The 20,707-nt window shown below is 35.3% G+C and overlaps 1 pseudogene; it reads left to right on the top strand.

Moving 5' to 3' along the window:
* Nucleotides 1-4,804: 4,804 nt before the first annotated feature.
* On the top strand, nucleotides 4,805-13,238 carry LOC143600576 (polyphenol oxidase I, chloroplastic-like; annotated as a pseudogene).
* Nucleotides 13,239-20,707: the final 7,469 nt, after the last annotated feature.

The raw sequence follows: 20,707 nt of genomic DNA, 5'->3' as shown, positions 1-20,707 counted from the left end.
TAATTATAAGTGATAATAAGTATTAATTTATTTCAATGATTTAAGTGCACGCTAATCCAAAACAAAATCCAACAAAACATCTATAACCAAACAAACACAAGCATGTCTTATTATTAAAATACCCTAAAGTCCAAAACTAAATCTTCAAACTTCGTTCATCCCAAGTAAGCACTTGTAACATGCGCAAAAATAATATATTTTTTCAACATAATGTTGAGTAAGCAAATCACAAGATTTGATAGTACGTAATATTACAAAATTCACAATTCTATGCGGATGGGGTAAATATAATGTTTAAAAGTAATATGTAACAGCTAAAGTTCGTTCAATATGACAATAGTTAAACTACTAAGGCAGGACGCATGATCATATTAACGAGGATGATGTCACCATAACAACAATTAAACACATAGTCAATTAAACATACAACAATTAAACGGACAATTACACGTAAACGCATATATATGGATTGTTGTTGAGGACTCAAAATAAAACATGTGGTTGTGGTATGCACGTTACCCCCAAAATTAAAGAGTAAAAAGGGGTGTGAATTACTCACCTCAGAAAAGTAGACGAGCGAGGGATAATAATAAGAAAATAAAAGAACGTGTCTTAAGCAAGCTGACCCAATAGAACTTGAGAAAATAACCCAAAAACAAGACAATAACACCAAATTAATTAAAAATAATAAGACTTGTCCAAATAAAGCAATAACTTGGGTTTTCTTAAATAAAAGTTAAGAAAAAGTATGTTTAAGCGAGTGTTCATTTGTAGTCGTATCGAATATCTATATAAGATCGGATTCGGTTCCGACATGTCCAAAGTATGTGAAATAATGTGAGATGAAGAAAAGTCATAATTGAATTAGGACAGAACGTTAAATAAATGAGAATCCTTCAAATTTGGAAGGAACATAAAGCTTAAACGAGTTTTTGACTCGATTGGAGGTGAAAACTCATCAATCCAATTAATTTGAATGAGGGTTATCATTCCACTTATGTGAAACAACAAAACCAAACTATAATTACCAGGAAAATCTATAAGAAACTAGAGAGGCCCGGAATAATTGACTTTCGAAAGTCAATCTTGCTTGAACTCTTGAATTGAGGCACCAAATCGCAAATTGAGATTGAATTGAGCTAGGGTGTAGGTTGAGCAGAAGGTAAACATTGTTTATATAGGTTTAATTGGACTTAGAGAACACAAAATCATTTAATTGGTAAATTAGGGCTTAAATGATATAATGGTGAAAATCCAGATTTTAATGAATCGGGATCCAATCTTAGGGAACAAGTTAGCGTATTAACATAAGAAAGTCGTCTATATTCATTTCTTGGAGAATAATCTTGAATGAAACTCGTTTGGAAAGGATTTGGGATCTAAACCCGATTGTCGGTCATATTGCAGCCGACAGAGAGCTCCGTTGCGTATCGCAACGCCTTGAGCTAAAGACTTCGCGACACGCAACGCCTTAGGATTGTTCTACAATCTTGACATGTCGAGTATCGCGACATCCTTGGGTTAGGATCTTCGCGCAGCGTGTCCCAAATTTAAATCCCTAATCCCTAGTTTCTTCTGCGTATCACGATAGCCGCAAAAGAACTCTTCGCGATGTGTGAAGGACTAAGAAATTCCAAAACTTTGATTTTTGTTAATTTTAGTCCTTGATCTTTGATTTAATGCATAAAATAAACGATTTTGAGCATTGTTTCACAAGTATACATAAGATAATATCACTGCTGCCTGCTGCTACTGCTGCTACCACTACTATCACGACTACCACCACCACTACTACTACTAAATAATAATCAATGATCCGAATTACAAAGCCTGGGTCGGGTAAACAAATACTATCTAAAAGGTTGACGGATGTCACATAACAAAACTCAGTCAAAAATTCTAAATTCATAATCATAGCACGCAAAATTCAAATATGAGATTCGACTTCTGTTTTGATTCGTATTCAAGTATGAAATTAAAATATCTACTAAAGTTATAACTCAAAATAATAAATAAAAGCTTTACATATAACAAATTAACCATGAGAGATGCAAGGGGTGGGGTTGGTGAAATGACAGTTTGACGGAAAAAGGGGGCAGGCGGGCGGTGATGCTAAGGGGGACGAATGCCAAAATTATGAAGGTTTGAGTTGTTGTTTACGAATATGATGAAGCATGAAGGGCGTTGTGAATCTAAAACCCATAGATATATTATTTTATTTTGAATTAAGAAAAAAAACATAAAACCGGGTCATAGTGAGACTCGAACGCATGGCATGTTGGATAGAATACAAGAGACTAATCGTTGCACCAAACTTAGGTGTTCTTTGTTTTTCTGAAAAAAGGTCTTCGCGGCCTCTTTAGTCTACGCCGTGCAGACCATGTGCAAACATTGCCATCTGGAGACTGTTTATTTTCTCGAAGACGTTTCATTAAAAAAACGTCGGTGCAAGCTCTTCTTGATGCAGACTTGACCCATCCATTTCTGAGATTTTTTAAGGTCTGCAGAGAGTTATAACACTACACCCTACCAACACACACTTTCCACCACCACCACCACCCACCGTTCGCCACCACCACCATCCACCACTGTCCATCACCACCATCCACCACCCATCCATCGTCCACCACCACCACCCTCCGTCCACCCCCACCACCCACCGTACGCCACCACCATTGTCCACGACTGTCCACCACCATCGTCTGCCACCACCACCACCACTGTCCCCACCGCCACCACTATCACCATCCAGCACCACCACCACCCACTACCATAGTTCGTACACCACTACCAGTTTATTTTAGCAATCTACAGACATTAAAAAACAAGCAGTCTTCTTCTTACAGACTACAGAGGTTTGGTCCACATCTTTTTCTACAGGTGTCTGCAGATATGGTTCGCAGACTGTAGACATTTTACCTCTTAAAAAACAAACAACACCTTAATCTTAATACCATTGGTTTCATCTAATTATTCGTCTTTGAAAAATTTAACAAACCGATTAGGGTAGTTCCGCCCTGAGAATGATACATTCGGTAAAACCATAAAAGAGAGACGCGTTTAACACATCACACTTAAACATCTTTAAAATTAAAGATTATCTTATACAATAGTAATATTAATCAAAATTATATTCAATCATATATAGCTTTTACAGTAGTGATTTTGTTATCAGATAATAACAGTGCTAACCCAATGATCAATGTTTCTTTTATAAAATCAACTATAAAATGTTTAGCTAGAGAAATGGGTTCCCTAAATAATTTGGGATTGGTTATTTTATTTAAATCTTCCTCATGTTATTCGGGTTAACACAAACTGATGATTTAACCTAAGACCGGTCCAAACTGTTGATGAAGATGATGAGACGTGATTTCACGTTATGCTTAGTATGCCAATTTTAGTGAAGGTGTGATGACAATAATGTCCTTATCTTTTCTTTTTTCCTTTTATTTTCATCTTTTGTTAACATATAAAGGAAGTTAAAGTTGGCACCCAACATATCCTTAGTACCTATACCCATGACTTTTAAACATTTGTGCCCAATCTTTTTACTTTAGAGAAACGTCAGGGACTAACTAAGTAATTGTGCCAAAATAAATTTAAAATATTATTATATTATAAAAGTATTGTAGAAGTATGTGTTGATGTGACGGCTTAGATGTTGTAGTTATGGAAGAAAATCAATGTTTTTCAAGAAAAATTAAAATATGATGTGAAGCTTATGTGACGACGCATTTGTGAAGTTTTGTTATTCTAGGTACACATAAAATGATCTTTTTTTTCTTTTTGGATTGAGTTTGCTATCCAAAAGGGGGTTGCGGCGCAACTTGTTGCTCGCTTACCTGCCACTTCATTGTAAATCATTTGGATGTTTCTATGAAATATAAAAGGAGCCAGTAAGAAAAAAAAATGTTAACCATAATCTAGTGAAATTTGAAGTTAACTTACTAAAGAGTGGTCAAAAATCAAAGTACTTTAATTAAAATCTTAGAAACTAGTGTTTATGTTGGATTTTTTCAACCAACTTTCATGAAACTTTTAAGAATTCGCAAATTTATTCACTAAGCATATAAAATATGGTCTTTTATTATATTTACGTTATTAAAATTGTTCTTATAAGTTAAAGACCCATCAAAGTATTAATGGGGTTGATGGCTCATTGATAAAAGCAAGGCTTGTAAATATGTAGGTTTAAAAAAAGGTTTTGGATTTAAGCCTCATAAATGATAGAAGTTAAAAAAAATTAGATGCTAAAAAAACCTATCATAGAAATTTATTTATTTTATCTTAAAGGTCTCTTCAACGAAGGAATAAAAAAGAGGACACGAGAAAATTTTTTGAAACTTAATTAATATTTGAGAAGGAAAATTCTCAAAATGTTCAATTGACGTTGATAATGTTACATTTTTTCCATTTGACCTATCATTTCTTTAAACTATCTAGAGAAACGATCAATCAGTCCGAATTCTATTCTTCACCCAATCACCTGACTACATTTTAACCCAACCAAAAAATATCATGTGTCAAAAAAATCATTCGCTTTTTCAACGTGGTTATTTCATTTAAGTGCGGCATAAAATCTAGTTAATGAGTACAATTTAGATAGATCTACTTTTTAGATGTGAAACGCCAAATAGAGATTTTTTGTTCTCGTTTCAAAATCACTTCAATAATTCATATATTGATTGTAGTAAACATTTTTAACAGCAAAAAACACGCCCTAGATCCAGTTTTACCACAAATTTCCTCTATATAACTAGATTTCCATTGACAACTTAGAGCAACCAAACAAAGATAACTAATGGCTTCTCTTTGCTTATCTACTCTTCCCATCACCACCACTTCTCTGTCCTCTCGACCACCCTTCTTTTCCAAAACTTCCTCCAGCCGCTTCAAAGTCTCATGCAACGCTTCACCAGATGACCCAACAAAGCTCATACTTCCCATGCAGAATAATAATATAGACCGAAGAAACTTGCTCATGGGGCTAGGAGGTCTATGCCGCCAACATCGGGTCGGCGTTAGCGTATCCCATCACTGCTCCAGACAATATTTCTCACTGTAAGACCGCGGATGACAATGTAACCGACCCCGAAAATGCCGTGAGAGGCGTAGCTTGTTGCCTTCCACAATCCGCACACCCTCCTATCCCAGATCCGTACACCTTTCCTAATTTCACTTCCATTCGTGTTCGTCCAGCCGCACACCGAGTCACTAAGGAGTACATCGACGAGTATCAAAAAGCGATTCAGCTCATGAAGGAGCATCCGGATGACGATCCACACAGTTGGAAAAGCCAAGCTAGGATCCATTGTGCTTACTGCAACGGCGCCTACACTCGAGAAATGAATGATTATCCAAAGCTTAAACTCCAGGTCCATAACTCCTCGCTCTTCTTTCCTTTCCACCGATGGTACCTCTATTTCTACGAGAGGACATTGGGAAAGTTAGTGGCCCCTACAATCTCCCTATAGTCTTTAGTATTTTAACCGGTAGCTTCTGCCTTCAGTCGGTTTCGTAGTCGAAGCCTTCGTCGTTTTCATATAGTTGATTGTGAACAAGGAAATGAACGAACATGTTGAACTTCTCAACTATCATGTCCGTGTTGTCTCGACAAACATCTTCGACCGTGGCTAATGGAGAGTTGTACAACTTTATCAAGTCTTCTTTGCTGAGGGAGGCCAACTCGTGCTCATCGAAGAAACGAAGAAAGTGCATTCGTTTGCAATGAATGATCACTTCCCCGTGTTGTTGTCAACTTCCCAGCAAATGAAGTCATGAAACAAGTTAGGCAGAAACGGTTCTCCATGATGAATGGGTCGCCCATCCTTGTGAGTCTTGTACCTCCAAACCTTTCTTTTCTTTCCTAAGACCGGATCAATCTCATTTTGGTGACGTTATAACTTACTCTTTTATTGCGTTTTTAGGGTTTTTCTTCGATTCCGGCGCCGTCAGCCGCTGTTAACCACCATGGTTGGCCGGAGTTTGATCGTTTATGATCTAGGTAGCTTTGGGGGTGTCCAGATCTGTCGTTTTTTGTTGATTAAACACCTGAATAAAGCTAGATCTATATTCGAACGGCTCATTCGGCATCCCGGGGCTGCGGTGTCGGGTTCTAACATGTTGGGTTAGCTGAGATAAATGATTTCTTACCTTTGGTTGGTCATGGATCGTTGAATGGAATCGAGTAGAGAGTGTTTGGCTTAAGTGTGTATTTTTTATGGTGTAGGCTAAAGTGTAAAATGAATATGGAAATTATTTGGGGTTTAAGGGGTATTTATACTCCCTAAGCCCATGGACCTTAGGCTCATCTTCATTCTAAGTCCATAATTGATTATATCTATACTAGCCCACCATCCTTTTACCTTTATTTTTATTATTATTATTATTATTATTATTATTATAACTTAAATTAATTATTCAAACGTAATTAATATTTTAATATTAATCATGGAAATTTTGAGATGTTACAAATAAATCATTCATAAAACAATCACATATCATACAATTACCACTTAAGGTAAGTGTATTAACTTTCACATCAGGTATGCATACAACCCCGAAATTATAACAAGAAAATGAGGCTAGAAACTCACCTGAGCTCGGTTCCTTTCAGAGTTAATGGTAACTCATTTCCTTAAATGGGCGCGGCTAACTGTATAACAATTGCACGTATCAATTAACTATCACTACCCATATCATATTTCTAGTATCATATAGCACTCAACGAACGGAGGTCCGGGGGCAGCGCCCCTAGCAGGGTCCAAGGGGCAAGGGGCAGAGCCCCTGGCTGGGGTCGAGTTGTCAGGTCGGCTTGGAAAAAATTTATTTTCATTAATAGTCCTTTACCAAAAATTTATAAGAAAAATTGAAGTTTGAACTAATCTAATCTAATCACAGTTCTAATCGAATGACAATTTCTAATCGAATGGAGATCTAATCAAATGGAAATTCTAATCGAATCGAATTACCCATTTGATTCGATTACTTTTCTCATTCGATTCGATTACTTTTCTCATGCGATTCGATTACTTTTCTCATGCAATTTGATTACTTTCTGGCCCATTCGATTCGATTACTTTATGACTCGATTCGATTACTCATCAATTCGATTACTTTTTCTATTGAATCAGGTCCCTTAAGAACTCGATTCATATATGGTTTCCATTCTTGTCACTATCCAGCCTTCCCTTTCGACTCATTTTGCCCGTCTTTCATAAAAAACGAGCATTGGTCTATAACGATATCGTTTTCTTGCAATAACCCGGTCCAAACGTTACCCGTTTGTCCCGGTTCATTCCAAAACACCTCGTTTACGTCCAAATTCATATTTTTATTGCATAAAAATGTCTGATTTGCCTTAGTATCAAATCTTAGGGCAAACCGACCTTAAAAATGTAACCTTTAATCTAAAACGTACATTTTGTCTTACTTCTAGCTACGGTTTAGCTTCAACACGTGACTAAGGACGTTTTTTTTCTTATTTGTATGATGAAGATCTAGCACAAACCCTTCTTGGTTCGGAATCAAATCTGATCTGTAAAGATAGAGGTGTTTGTGTGTGTTTTTGAGTGTGTATGGAGGCTAGGGGTGTTCATGGTTTGGTTCGAAATCGTGAAATCGCCCAAACCGGTAATCAGTTTGGTTTCATGGTTGATTTTCTTTCTTAACTTTCAATCGGTTGGTTTGAATATTTTCAAACCGTAGCGAACGCTTTGGTTCACGGTTTGTATAAAAAACCAACCGCATAAAACCGGACCGGACCAATGATTTAATTATATATATTTTTATATTATATTATATTATATTATATTATATTATATTATATTATATTATATTATATTATATATGTGTGTGTAATATATTATATTACTATAATTACATAAAGTTATTAGTTCGTTTAATATGCATTACTAAATACCAAGTAAACATAAAAAATGTGGGCTTAGCCCAAGTCCAAAACACAAAAAATATTAAGTAGCCTTTCAATTTTCAATTGAGAACTCAAAATCGTTAGTGTTTGTTAGACTTTGTTAATTATAATGTGTGTTATATAATAAAATAATAAATTATTTTGGACTTTTTGTATAAAACCCCGACGCGGTTAAACCGTGAAATCAATCGGAACCAAACCGTTACTAACGGTTCGGTTAGGTTTGGTTTAAAAGCTCAATGGTTTGGTTTTGGTTTATGAAAATTAAAAACCGTTACTAACGGTTCGGTTCACTTCACCTAAAAACCGCGAAAACATACCGTGAACACCCTAATGGTGGCTAGAAGATGGAAATGAGGGTTTTAGGGTTTTAGGGAGGTTTAAGGGGTTATATACCCTTAAGCCCATGGACCTAACGCCCATCACCAACCCTTATTCAATCCTTTATTGTCCAAGCCCACACTCAATTATGTTATTTAACTTAACTAAATAATAGCACACCCTTAAGTAAACGAAATTTCTTTTATTTATTATTATCAAAAGTAGGATGTTACATATATATATATATATATATATATATATATATATATATATATAAGGCCGAGATACTGGACAAGATTGCCTTAACGTACGATAGGTACGCGAGACGCTCAAAGGCAAAAAAAACAAGGGCAAAATACTAAAACGCTCAGCTGAACCCTAAAACATTCAGCCAAAACCTAAAACGCTCAAAAACGGTTTTCGTGAAAAAAGTAAAAAAAAATGATCGATTAACAATCCAAAAACGTTTTTTTTGTGAACCAATGATTAATTGGATATGTATTGACGATTCCGAGATGTTGAGATGTGATTTCATGGATCGATTTCATGATAAAAAGGGATTCGCGTACCAATTGTACATTAAGGTATTATTGTATTGGATATTTTACCTATATATATATGTTTAAGTTCAAGAGAGAAATGATATTATTGCAAGAAATGTGATAAATGAATATTAACCACTAGTTTTGTTTTAAGTTTTAAATGCTTAAAAATATATGAAAAAAGATTTAAATACAACAATAAATACACATTCTCTCTCCAATTAATACAACTAATATAACCATAATAAATATCCCTAATTAATATATCTAACTAATTTAACTATAATAATTAAAAAGATAAAAACACTACTTTAATTTTATTTTTTATTTACACATTCTTCATTTTATTCAACATAAATACAATTATTAATATAATACTATTTCGTTATATTAAAAAAATAATTTCCACTCTATATATTAAGCATATATCAACGTATTTAAGTTTAATAAATATACAACCTACACAAAGTTATATAACATACACTTGTTTTGAGCAATAAAAACGTACAACATACAAAAAACATATAACTTACATATGTAATTCGACATCAACAATTATATAAACTACACAAAGATACACATACCCTACACATGCGTGGGTCATATGTTTTTCATATGTAAGCTGTATGTTTTCTTATTCTTAGAACAAGTGTAGGTTATATGTTTTTGTGTAGGTTGTATATTTTTTTTGACATTTAATGCAACCACGTGTAAGATAGTTTTTTTGTATTATTCATCACAATGTAACTACGTGTTGATGGATATTGATATGTTGAGTTTGAAGAAATTGGTTTTTAAAGAAATTAATGTATGAATAAAGTGTATTTGTGTAAGATAAAATTTTCGTGTGTAGGTTATATGTTTTCGTGTGCGTGTGTATTTTACTGATGATGAGTTTTGTGTGTAGGTTAAATGTTTTTCGTGTGTAGGTTATATGCTGTCTTATTCTTAGAACAAGTGTAGATTATACGTTTTTGTGTAGGTTGTATGTTTTTTGTTGATATCTAATGCAAACACATGTAAAATTGTTTTTTGGTATTATTCATTATAATGTAAGTATGTGTTGATGGATATTAATATATTGAGTTGGAAGAAATTAATTTTGGATAGAAAAAAATTTTAATGTATGAATAAATTATACTTGCGTAGGATAAAAATTCAAGAAACAAAAAATAAGTTATAAAAATAAATGAGTTCTTAATATTTTCTAATTATAATAGTTTAATTAGTTATATTAATTAAATAAATAAGTATTATGGTTTATTAGTTATATTAATTGAAGAAAGAGAATAATTAATATTTTCTTTATTTAGTTTTAAGCATTTAAAACTTAAAACAAACTAGTGGTTCATATTCATTTCTTACATTGTCTTGCAATAATATCATTTCTCTCTTGAACCATCCCCTATATATATATATATATATATATAACGCAACAAATTGTTTTTTTTTATTTTTTTTACACATATGTAATACGTAAGTGTAAGTAACGTAAAAAAAATTACAATATTTTTTTACATACCGAATCAACTTACTCAGATGTGTAACTAACATTTAAACATGTGTAATCATAAAAAATCTTTATTCTCTCTCCAGATTAATTTGTTTATGAGATTTATTTTCAACCAAATATTCAATACTCATTTAATTGATTGTGTGCTCCATATTAAGTTCTTAAAGTTCTTACAACTTATCAAGTTTTTAAAAAATCATTCCCTATATATATATATATATATATATATACACTTTTTAGGGGCACATTGTCCGCACACGCTATAAGCCTATAGCCATAGTGATGCAAATAGAAAATTTATTTGAAAAAACAAATCGACTAACCCAGATTCTAAATTTCTAGTCATGACCCGACTTGATTTTAATTCAACTAGAAAATGTCAAATGTTAAAAATCAAATCAAACCAACTGGATTTTTTTAAAGAAAATTGTCTTGAATTTTCTATGAATGTTACTTATGTTGGGTTTTCCTTTTATAACACTTAAAATATATAAATTTCGAATATTCCATATCGGTATGCTTATATTTATTTACATGTTGGTATAAATTTTATTCAAAACGAGTCATTTTGAAACACATTTGACCCGACTTGATTTTGAGTAAAACTTATTCCGACAAGTAGATAAAAAAAATAAACATGTCGGAGCAGTATATTCGAAATTTTATACATATATATTTTTTAAAAGATGTAAAAGATAAACAAAATATAAATGTATTAGTTATATTAATATAATATTAAAATAAAATCGGGCTTGTTACTTGTTAGATAGGCGTTTTTGGCTCGTAGCATTTTATGGTTGGATTAAAATATACTTCCTCCGTCCCTTCACAAGTGTCATGGTTTGAAGTGAGTAGTTAATAGTGATTAAAAATACGACGGAACGCCTATTTTGAAGGTGAATAGTTAAAACTAAAAACACATTCTAAATGAGTAAAATGTAACCTTGTCAAAAGTCAAATAGAGACTTTGTTTTTATTTCTTGTTTCAAAGCACTTCAATAATTTATAGATCACAGTAAACATTTTTAACACCAACAGAGAGACGCCATCGATCAAGTTTTAGCATAAAATTCTCTATATATTTGGATTTCCAGTGACAACTTAGAGCACCAACTCAACCAAAGATAACTTATGGCTTCTCTTTGCTTATCTACTCTTCCCATCACCAACACTTCTTTGTCCTCACGACCACCCTTCTTTTCCACAACTTCCTCTAGTCGCTTCAAAGTCTCATGCAACGCTTCGCCAGATGACCCAACAAAGCTCATACTCCCCATGCAGAATAATAATATAGACCGAAGAAACTTGCTCATGGGGCTAGGAGGTCTATACGGTGCAGCCAACATCAGGTCCGCGTTAGCGTATCCCATCACTGCTCCAGACAATATTTCTCAATGTAAGACCGCGGATGACAATGTAACCGACCCCGAAAATGCCGTGAGAGGCGTAGCTTGTTGCCTTCCACAATCCGCACACCCTCCTATCCCAGATCCGTACACCTTTCCCAAATTCACTTCCATTCGTGTTCGTCCAGCCGCACATCGCGCCACTCCTGAGTACATCGCCAAGTATCAAGAAGCGATACGGCTCATGAAGGAGCTTCCTGATGACGATCCACACAGCTGGAAAAGCCAAGCTAGGATCCATTGTGCTTATTGCAACGGCGCGTACACTCAAGAGATGAATGATCATCCGGAGCTTCAACTACAGGCCCATAACTCCTCGCTCTTCTTTCCTTTCCACCGATGGTACCTCTATTTCTACGAGAGGATATTGGGAAAGTTAATCAACGATGACACCTTCGCTTTACCTTACTGGAACTGGGATCATCCAACTGGAATGATGCTTCCTGCAATGTTCGTGGCCCCTGCCCCTAAACAAATTAACGATAAAATTACAGAAGATCCCAAATACAACCCGTTATTCGACCCTTTTCGGAACTTTGACCACCTCTCTCCGTCTATTGTTGATCTCCAGGTTCAAAGTGGACAAAGTGGTGCTAATTGTGTAGACCAGGTAGCCATTAATCTGTCTACAATGTACTCTCAGATGGTCGGTAGCATTACAACTCCCACTGACTTCTTCGGTACTGATCCTATTCCTGATCCGAATAACCCAAGTACGCCTGGGAAGGTAGAGAGCGGTTGTCACACCGCGTTGCACATATGGACGGGTAACCCTAGGATGGCAAATGGTGAGGACATGGGGAATTTTTACTCGGCCGGGTATGACCCGATCTTTTATTGTCATCATGCCAATGTCAACCGAATGTGGAAGATCTGGAAGAATTTGGACCCTCTAACAAACAACGATCCATTACCGAAGACTGGCTGAATGCGTCGTATGTGTTTTACGACGAGAATAAAAAGCTTGTACGCGTCTACAACAGAGATTGCGTAGACATCACAAAGATGGGATATGATTTCCAGCCTTCCAGTATCCCCTGGCGCCAGAGTCGCCCGGTTCCTCTAGTCAAGGCGTCGCAGGTTGCAGCTAAGTCACTCGGAGTAGTGAAGAAGGCGGAGGAGATTGAGTTTCCTTTGAAGTTAGACCAGCCATTGAAGGTTTTAGTCAAGAGGCCCGCTACAAAGAGGAGTGAGGATGACAAGAAGAAAGCTCATGAAATGTTGTTTTTGAATGGAATCAGGTATAATGGTGAGCAGTTTTTCAAGTTAGATGTGTTGGTGAATGACGTCGGCGATGGGGTTGAGACCACTGCGGCTTCTAGCGAGTTTGTGGGTACTTTTGCGCAGGTGCCACATGCGCCTGGACACGATATGTTTATGACGAGTGGGACCGCGTTTGCGATCACAGGGACTTTGGAGGACCTTGAAGCTGAAGATGATGAGTATGTTTTGGTCACGTTGGTGGAACGGGTGGTTCAACCGTTGCTGAGATCAAGATTCAGCTTGTTCCTACCGCTTAAATAATCTCGTCAATGTAACTGCATGTTCTATCTTCATTCGCATGCATGCATTGTTTGGTATGTCTGTTTGGGTACCTGTTGCAGGTCAGTTTGTAACCTAATAATAATTTTGTACGGTTAATTTCAAGCTTGTAGTGGTGCGTGCTTTGAATGTCACTCTTGCTTTTGGATTTCAATAATAAAGTTTGTCAAATTAATGGTAGGTAGCATTATTTTATCAGTTTCCTATATAAAACGTTTTACATGAAAGTGTAGTTGAAACTCATGGACTTGGTTAATGAGCGTCAAAGTTACAGGACTAAAAACGTCTTTGAAGTCTATGTAGTTTCTTTGTAAGGCCTAACTCACACAACTCATACAACTCACAAGTTGATGTAGCTAGTAATTTACAGGACTTGGTTAATGAAGCAACACCAAAGTTAGAGGACTAACAACATTTACTTATTATAAGTTAAAATGATTCGTCAACAAATTGTTGTTTTGAGTTTAATCTTTGTTTTGTATGTGTTTGATTTTGATTTTCTACGGAATCCATCTGGTCCCTTTTGCAAGTTTGATATTGCTTCTGTTTCATATTATTTTTGTGATTAAATGGGGTCCCAGTTCAATCGAATGTCGTTGTTCTTGTATATCTTTAGGTGAAATCGAACAAGAAGGGGTGGTGAGGAGGAGATTAGACCCTTGGGTGTGGGTGTGGGTGTGGGTGTGTACGTGGATGAGCCATGGGAATAACGTGGGCACAATGCCACGCCTGGAACAAATGTTATCTTTTTCACTACCAACACTCCAATACCTTGTAGGAGAAAAACAAAAGAAGTTAGTGATCCGGGCAAAGATAACAAAATTTGGAAACCATCGAAACTGAAATCGTAAAAAAAACAATCGACCGCATATGACAAAGAAACCTAATAAGTAATATCCTCTCAATATGATAACAGTAAAACAATAACAATTTTTGTATCTAAAAACATGGAAGACTGAATGAGCCTCTGTCCCCATTCAGTAACAACAATAACTCTGAATGATTCATACCTAATTTTAAACGTTCAGATGCTTTTCTGTTTGGAACCAAACAGTGAATCAGATGTAAACAAACAACCCCTAAAGAAACTTTTATTGGGCCGTGTGTGACCTTTTTTGTCCATGCCAATGTTGAAAGCATGTGGGGATATCTGGAGGGGTTTGACTTTTGAGCCTAGCCACACACAAAAATCCAACTAACAATGTCTAGTTGAACGCATCGTACATGTTTGACGATGAGAACGAAGAGCTTGTGCGTGTTATCAACGAAGCCCGTGTAAACATGAGAAGGATGTCTTCGGTCTTCTCTTTATCGAGCACGTACGACTTTGATCGATAAACTTCAAGAGTTTAACCGCTATGTTACCAATTCAATAACGAATTGATATAGCTCACCGACTTGTAAATGATAAATGTGGATTCAATAACTTTTAATCTATTATAACAAGAAAAATATAACTCAAAAACTGATGTGGGCCCAAGTATTGAAGACCGGACTATTATGTATTTAGATGCCCAAGATCGCGCTATAAAAGGTGGCCCAAGAAAACGGGCATAACTTGGCCCACGAAGCTCCGTTTCAGGCCTATTACCAGTCAAATCGAAGCTTGAGATGAGGAGCACATTGTGGCAAACTGCCCATGTCGGTTTGGCCCATGTCCGAAGCCCAAAAACGACTCCTAAATAAAGTTTTGGGCATTTTTATGTTTTTTTCTGCAGTTTTTATGTTTTTGTTTTTGGGTTTGTGTTAGACTCTTTAGGCCCATTTCGTATTAGACTCTTTATTTATATGCTGGTTATGTAACATGAACAATCAGACTTGAATTTTATAATAATTATTTTTTCTCTTCATTTTTCCTGAACTTTGGGTGGGATTTTTAGGGTTTTGGAAGTTCATCGCGGGTATTCGTTGAATCAACGTGATTCGATCTTCATTTTCGTTTTACCACTGCATCAAAAACTGATTACAAACTTATCTAACCATAATCACAACTTTGATTCAGTTATGTAGACCATGACACGGTATAGTTAGAGATGCACTCGAACTACTAATCAAATAATAAATAAAACCATCATGCTTATCTACTAGTCTAATTAGCTATCATAAATTAAATATAGCTCATTTAATTTATCTCTAATTGATTTAATTAATTAACCCAATTCCATAACTTGATACTGGCCCAACTTAGACCGCCCCATTACTTGAGATCGACCCCACCACCTCATTGACCAGAGGACGGAAATTGAGTCCAATAGATGCATGGTAGTCGATGTGGATAAGAGGGATGAGAGGCATTTGTGGAGAAGAACTCCGTCAAACTGGTTCTGTGAGAGGGGTGAAAGATGGAGGATGAGAAAGGAAGGGACACTCAATAGCATTTTTGAAATCGATTTTGTCTGGAAGATAATGCAAAGTCCGGGCATAATGAACAAGGGTGAGAGTGACTGTTTCTAAATTATCCATTGTGAATGCTCTAATAGAAGGATATTCTAACAGGAAATTTCGAAGTGAACTAATAAAAGATGGCTCAATGAGTGTAAACTCAAAATTTTTGAACCAAGTTATAGGTAAACGACTATTATGTAAAATTATAAATATAAACAAATAAAAGTTAAAGTTGCTTACCCTAACCCTAATTTATATAATTATTAATAAATAGTCAATGAGCTAGTGGTGAAGTGGTTAGGAAGAGACTTGGTTTTTCATATGACACATGTTCGATTCCCGCCCACACGAAGATGAGTATGTAGCTTTCACTAGTTGGATACTTGAATTGAATGGTTTTTATCTCATCGCATTGGCCTGCCTTCAGGCGAGGGTTCACGGGCGTTAGCCTTATTTCAATATTGTAGTTTTTTATCTCCTTTACAAAAGCCCTCATATAAATTTCTGAGATTGAGGGTATTAACCGTGTCAATTGGACTCCGACTTGTTTAAGGGCAAAATAGTCAACAAGATTGACTATTTGATTTCTCTATCTTCTGATCAAAATTAGCTTTCGGGCCAGAAGACTTTTTTGTTTGTTTTGAAATTTTGAGTGTGCTGACCAAAACCCGACTCCCAAATCGCTGTTCGGATTCTGGTCAGTACCAACTCGCTTATTTGCTAAAAATCTCATAACCGGAGTTCTATACATCCGTTTTGATTAATTCCAACGACTATGTTCTTGGTTTTTACTCTAATTTCTTATGTATAAGTCTCAGGTCTGCTTGGGTCAGATCGCTCATCGTGTGAACTTTACTCGTTTAATCATTCTCTCGTTTACTCGCTTAATCATCGAGGTGAGTAATCACTCCCCTTTTTACTTATTTTAAATCTTTTGGGGACATATGCGTACTTTATCTATTTACCTGTTATTTAATACGCAACTTGCAATTGCTTGTCTTGTGTGTTTAACGATTTATACCTAACGTGTTATATGCTTATATGCTTACTTGAATACATGTCGGAGATGTCCAACATAATCTCAGTCTGGTATGATCATACGTCCTACGTGTTAGCCATCTTTCAATTTCATCTGACATCGAGCTTACCAACAGCATTATTTACTTGCTTATTGCTTAAATTGATTATCTCACTTGACACAGTTTGCATCTTTCTATAATTATTATTGTTGTGTCTTAAACTGGTGTTTTACTCACTCAACATATGTTGTTGACAAACCTTTCTATATTATACGCATATGCTGGTTATTGTTTGAACTAGTTGCAAAATTTGGTGAAGACTTAGTGCAGAATTTAAGTTAGAAAACTTTTAATCAAGATCATTTGTGATATAATTATGGATTTTATACTTGAATACTTGAATCATTTAATCGAATTAAATAGATATTGTCACTTTTAAATATTGCATGATAGTACCTTGAGAGCTGTGAGCAATCAGCTCACGCCCCGACATTTACGCCTAAGGTTGTGGTGTGACACACTGCTCCGTCATCCAGCGGCGAGATTATTTTCTTTTCCATTAGATTCACCTAGTGCTGATTATATGCTGTGGTTCTAAATAATGCAAAAACCTTTAACCAGTCCTCCGGTGGTGGTGTTGAACCCAAGCATTCACTTAAAGCATACTTCATGGTGGCGTGAAAAGGGTCCCTTATGAAGGGTCATGTGGCATTTGACATAGACTGTAAACCACAGAACTTGCTCAACGACTTGATCACGTAACACACCCGCTAGGTAGTTTGAGAGGGTAGTCATATGTGGCTCAGAAATAATCGACACGGTGGGGGGGGGGGGCTGTCATGTCTTATCAGAAAAGGGAGTGAAGCATCGCCATGTAGGGTGTTGGTCTCCATCTAACTCCGATGTTATATGGTACTGGCAGAGACCAGGCTTGGAATTAATACCCCTGTGTTCTTAAAAATCAACTTTAATGTCGATCTGCGCAAATAGTGCAACTATAAGAGCGCCCCTTTCCCCGTGAGGCGGAATTTTGCACCGACTATATTTTGCTTTTATAATGTTGGGATCTATTTCTTCAATGATTGTAGCATAACTGCCATTGCTATGATGATCACCAAAGTAGATCCTACACCTATGGTTCCAACCATAACTGATTTTGGATGTCTACTAATGATTCCTTTCTTCCTCCGCTACACAAATACAATAACATAGATAAATTAAGGAATTTAATTTTAAAAATATCTATTGTTCAAAGATTACCTAAACTACCACTATCAAAGCCTATAGCAGAATGTTAAAATGCAAAATCTAACATCCATGATTTTAGAAAACAACAACAAACCAAATATCAATATGAAGAACGATGCAGCTTTGACCATAAGTCAACATCTAAAACTCAAAGTCAAATCGGGCTTCAACATTAAGAAAATGAACATTAATAAAGCCGTGAACAATAATTAAAAGAAACCATGAATGAAGACTGATAAAGCTTCTACGACAGATTTATTACGGAAATCGAACCTAGTCGACACATCGGTAGAATCTAGGAAGGCGAAAATGCCTTGTTTTTTAAAAATCTTTACCAACTAAATGGTTTTTAATTATTAAAGGAGACTCAAGTTCTTAATAATTAATCATAACATTCCATAATAACTTTAAAAAAACATAAGTTCTATAAAAATATCTACAATTTACAAATAATATATCATTTCAAGGGTTTCATTCAAGTAAAACTTGATTAGGGTAGGTATGGGTTTCACTTTTTAGATACGTAAAAATCCATACCTAATTATTAAAATGCCTCACGAAATAAGTAATTAAAGATTGTAAGATGCCATACCTCATCAAGATTGCCAACGCCTTGGTCGTTTTGTTCTTCCGATGTTGCTCCGATCACAAACTGCCCGATCGAGTTCATGTAGTTTAAAAAAGCCTCGTACAGATCTTGCCAGTTATTCGCCATTGTTGTTTGATTCTTTTCTTTTTTAACACTCGGTAATTTATTAGATGAGTTATAGGCGGCTTGAGAAAAGGTGTTGAAATAATATCGCACTATAGTCCCTATATATTAACGAACCCTCAACTTTCTATCCCTATGATTACTAAACATAATTTTGAATTTATTAAAAAATCTTACAAAAAGTCGTAAACTATAAAGCGTAGATTTTTTTAATGTTCTTGGATTTTAACTTGCATACTTATTATCTTTTATTTTTATAATATCATCACTTGTTATCTTCATGAAGGTACATTTCAATTGTGGAAGCATTACAATATAAGCTTAGAATTATATATTTTAACACCTCATACTAGAAGTTTCATTGACTTATATTATAAGATTTGAAAATTAATATGCATAAGCAGGTTACTCAAAGTTGAGTAACCTTGTCGGAATACCGTGATAAAATAAACCATTCAAGTATGATATTTTTATTTGAATGGAGGTAGACGTTGTATTCTTGTGTTGTCATTGTCTTTATGATAATTTTTAGTAGCTTTTATGAACATTTACCAGAGAGTTTAAAATGTTTCATAATGCAAAACAGGGAACAAACAATGGTATACGTTTGCACATAGTAAGATTATAAAAAAAACAATGCAGTCAAAACTTGTTTTGAATTTTTAAGGTTAAAAATTAAACATTCTCTTATTTTAACCGCTTTTTTTAAATTAAGATAATATATGTCCTTTTTAGTTGTAAACGCCTAGGTTGAAATTGATCAATGTGTGTTGTTGTCCATAAAGTGTTTTTCAACGTCATCTAATCAAGTTATATTCATAACGTGTTTTAACATATTTATATTTTGGTTGGGTTTCAATTAAAAAAAATCTTGTACCAGCTCATGTTATAAAATAAATCATCTGGAGAAGCGTAATGAATAAAATTCTAGAAAGTAAGAAACCAACATTTTTAGAAAAGGCACAAGGGATTTTTACTCGCTTTATTTAGGTCACCAAAATAATTTGATCGCCATTGTTTAATACCATTAAATGTTTGATATCCGTTTTGTTACTAGATTAAATAGAGACTAGATCAAGATATATAAATACGGAATGCATGCCCTATATATCACGCACGATAAGTAAGGAATTTGAAATCTAAAAGAAATTGAATATCCTCCTTGTTTAACTTGAACCAATAAAAATAAGAAACCCACTAAAGCTAATCTTTTCAAGCTTTTAGTAATTAATTAGTTATAAATCCACTATCCGTCATCTAGCATCGAGGTTAGTTTCTTTTCCATTCGATTCACTCTGCATGGATTATATGTTGTGGTTCTATATAATGCAAAAACCTTTAACCAGTCCTCAGGTGGTGGTGTTGAACCCAAGTATGCACTTAAAGCATACTTCATGGTGGCGTGAAAAGGGTCCCCTATGAAGGGTCATGTGGCATTTGACATAGACTGTAAAACAACAGCACTTGCTCAGCGACCTGATCACGCAACACACCCAGTAGGTAGTTTGAGAGAGTAGTCATATGTGGCTCGAAAATAATCGACATGGGGGGTGTCATGACTTATCAGAAAAGGGAGTGAGGCATAGCCATGTAGGCTGTTGGTCTCATCTAACTCCGATGTTATATGGTACTAGCAGATACTAGGTTGGAATTAATACCCCTGTGTTCTTCAAAATCAATTTAAATGTTGATCTGCGCAGATAGTGCAGCTATAAGAGCGGCCCCTTTCCTGTGTGGCGGAATTTTGTACCAATTATATTTGTTTTTTTTAATGTTGGGATCTCTTTCTTCAATGATTGTAGCATAACCGCCATTGCTATGATGATCACCAAAGTAGCAACTACACCTATGGCTCCAACCATAACTGATTTCGGATGCCTACGAATGATTCCTTTCTTCCCACACTATAAAATCAGTTATGGTTGGAGCCATAGGTGTAGAATCTACTTTGGTGATCATCATAGCAATGGCAGTTATGCTACAATCATTAAAGAAAGAGATCCCAACATTAAAAAAGCCAAATATAATCGGTGCAAAATTCCGCCTCACAGGGAAATGGGGCACTCTTATAGCTGCACTATCT

This window comes from Bidens hawaiensis, unplaced genomic scaffold, assembly GCF_021521415.1.
Source record: "Bidens hawaiensis isolate Kalapana, Puna unplaced genomic scaffold, B.hawaiensis_p1.1 tig00054356_1, whole genome shotgun sequence".
In the NCBI taxonomy this organism is placed as follows: domain Eukaryota; kingdom Viridiplantae; phylum Streptophyta; class Magnoliopsida; order Asterales; family Asteraceae; genus Bidens; species Bidens hawaiensis.
Note: the sequence above shows the minus strand (reverse complement) of the source record. Positions and strands in the feature narration are given on the sequence as shown.